This window comes from Apis dorsata, unplaced genomic scaffold (genome assembly GCF_000469605.1).
Source record: "Apis dorsata unplaced genomic scaffold, Apis dorsata 1.3 scaffold_127, whole genome shotgun sequence".
NCBI lineage: Eukaryota > Metazoa > Arthropoda > Insecta > Hymenoptera > Apidae > Apis > Apis dorsata.
This window is the reverse complement of record NW_006263420.1, coordinates 1398032-1401208: the sequence shown is the minus strand read 5'-3', so window position 1 is coordinate 1401208 and position 3177 is coordinate 1398032. Positions and strand designations below refer to the sequence as shown.

At 17.3% G+C, this 3177-nt stretch overlaps 1 protein-coding gene across 2 annotated transcripts in view; it reads left to right on the top strand.

Moving 5' to 3' along the window:
* The first annotated feature begins 755 nt into the window (after positions 1-755).
* LOC102680698 (3-hydroxy-3-methylglutaryl-coenzyme A reductase) overlaps positions 756-3177 on the top strand; it is an 8625-nt gene continuing 6203 nt past the window's right edge. The window contains exons 1-2 of one of the 2 annotated variants that reach the window (XM_031509101.1): positions 756-906; positions 1233-1287. The gene's annotated coding sequence lies outside the window, so the exon portion shown is untranslated. Of the gene's footprint in view, positions 960-1232; positions 1288-3177 lie in introns of both variants that reach the window. The other variant, XM_006612848.2, reaches the window with a different exon arrangement.

The window sequence follows — 3177 nt, the reverse complement described above, 5'->3', positions numbered from 1 at the left end:
ATAAAAAAATTTACATTATATTTTATTAATATAAAAAGTTAAAGGGATTGTATATATATTTTATATATTTATCATATAATTTAAAAAACAAAATATAATTGTATTTTTTGGTTTCTTAATATTTTTAATAAATTGCGAAAATTATTAAAATTTGAATTGATTGTATCATTTGTGAATTGATAAATTATAATTTATTATTTATTAAATGATTAATACATAATATGTTTCATATATAATTAAATTTTAAAATACGAAAATTAAATCATCTTTTTTTAATATTTGTTTCGAAATATTCGTAAGTCAAATTGAAAAATATATGTGTATAAGTATAATTCTTATAAATAATATTTTTATTGTAGATTTATATTAATTTTTTTTATAAATTTAATCAATGATCATTATTGCATTGAAGGAAGATCGTTTTGAATTAACTATGAATATATGATATAAAATAAATATTAGTTTACTAATCTTATCTTACTTATGTATACTTACTTAAAAAGTTTAACTCTCATCTATTCACTAAAGCAATAAAATATGTATACATAAAATATACATGTATGAAGTAAATATAAAAGAAATAATAAAAATAAATATGCATAATATAGATGATTCAATCACATTCATAATCATATATGTAAAAAATAAATAGATACAAAATTCGAACATTTTATTTATTTTGATTATTGTGAAAAATAATGTTTTAATTTATGCCTTTTTTATTGTACAAATTTATAATTTTAGACAATAACAGGTAAACGATAAAGCTGAGGATAAAGACACGTGCGCATAAAAGGTGAAAGGAAGGGAGACGAAAATTGCCGAGTGTGGTCGAAACATGTTCTGTAGGGTCGATCGGACTATCCGAGCATAAGCACAGTTTTGTCAGTCGGCGAACACCGTACTGTTAGTACTGTCCTCCTTTTTCTTTTTTTTTTATCCTAAATTCAAAGTGTCAAGTAGGTAGCCTCATTTTATACGTGATTTTAAATTTTAACAGTTCAAAGATTAATTTCTCATTTAAAAAATAAAGTTTTTGAAATCAAATCGTTCGATATTTTAATTAATTAAAAAATATCTTTTATAAAGATTATTTTGAAGGTATAAGATTAACATAATCATGTAAATAATTTATTATATTTATTATATTTTCTTTTTTCATTGTTCTAATTAATGTTATAAAAAAAATATATAAGAAAAAGTGCTACGAAATATATATACATGTTATACAGGACCACATGCACAATATCAAGAGTTTCATCGAGTTGCTGAGTGTACCTTAACAAGGTACAGTTATTCATATTTGTCATTATTATTATCTGCAATATAATTAATTGAGTTAATAAGATAGTATTAAAACTTCATTTTTAACTTATAAATTATATCAACACGATTAAATTATTTTTATATAAATATTATTATTTTATTTAAAATCATTTATTTTATTTCTATTTAAAGATAAGCAATATTATATAATAATTATTACGGACTATATTGAGGACTATATTATATAATATATAATAAGGACTATATTATATATTTTATATATTTTATATAAGGATTATATTATATATGATATATAATAAGTAGTAATTGAATTATGCTAAATGTTATATGATTTTTTAATTTAATTTTTATTTTCAGGAAATTTAATTATTTATATGATTTGTAATGTTATATATGTGATTTTATATATGATTAAATTAATAATGAATTTAATAATGATTATTAAAATGATTGAAATTTCTTTAATAATTAATTATTATATATATATCTCTCTTAGTTTATTTAAAAAGAATAATTAATATTGCACATTATAATTATAGTTTTTACATATAACAACTTGGAAATTTTCATATTCTATTAAGAATGCAGATCATATATTGAAAGAGAATTAGCCTTTGTTTGTTTTGTATGAGAAGCACAGAGAAAAAAAATTTAACGAAATACACATAATTATAACCATCAAACCATGAAATTTTTTATAAAAAAAAAAAAAATAATAATTTAGGAACGAAAATTGTATGTATAATTTTTATTAAAATTTTTTAAAAGACAATTAATATATTTTGAAATATTTTTATTATTATTTATATTATGTTTTATCTTTCATATTTTCTATTTATTTGATGAAAATAATATTTTTCACATTCTTTTTTATTTTCATCTTTTTCTATATTAACTTATCTAAAGAAAATGAATAATTTTGAATAATTATAAATTATAAATAATTAAAAAATACCGTCAAAAAATAGTAATAAAAAAATATTTTATCCAAATTTTTATTTTTCTAAATATAATCTTATTAATCTATAATTTCCATCTATATATTCTTTGTTAATTCATGTATTTTTTTAATTTGTATCGCTATTTATTTTTGGCATTTTTTTCATAAAAATGTAGTAGTAGCAGTAGATTTGTAAAGAAAGAAAATAATAAATTTTTTCTCTGTATAGATTTTTTAAATTTATTATTTTTTACGTGTAACGTAAAAAATTACCAATATTTTTAAATAATAACATATATATGTTTTTTTTAAAGATGATCTTTTATGAAGACGGTATATGAAAACGGTTATGAGTAAGAATTCTTTTAAAACAATAACAAGATTCTTAAAATAAAAAAAATTAAATAAACATTTTAAACATTTTATATACGGAATGTATCCAAAATTATGATACAGGCGATCAGATAGTGATTCTACGTGCAAAAAATGAATTGAAAAAAAATAATTTTTTCGTTTATCATTTTTTTTATTTAACTTATTATTTATATTTAAAGATATATGACTATATTTATATATATATATGATTATATTTATTAGCTTTATAACTATGAAATTCTATATTTCATATTAAAAAAAATGTATTATAAAATATATATTATTGATAAAAGTAATGTAACAAAAATACTAATTCGTGATATTAATATAAGTAATTATATTAAACTATACTAAAATTATATGTCTTTTTGTTATGCATTTTAAATCTTTATATCTTTTATACCTTGATCCTATTTCTAAATGAATATATGAATTTTCTTTAGAATATGTTTTTTAAATTATATATTAAATATATAAAATTATATATATTATAAAAAATTTACATAAAAAAGCGTATAATAATGAATTAGTTAACGAATATAAAAAATTATTTCATTCATTTTTTCTATCTTTAA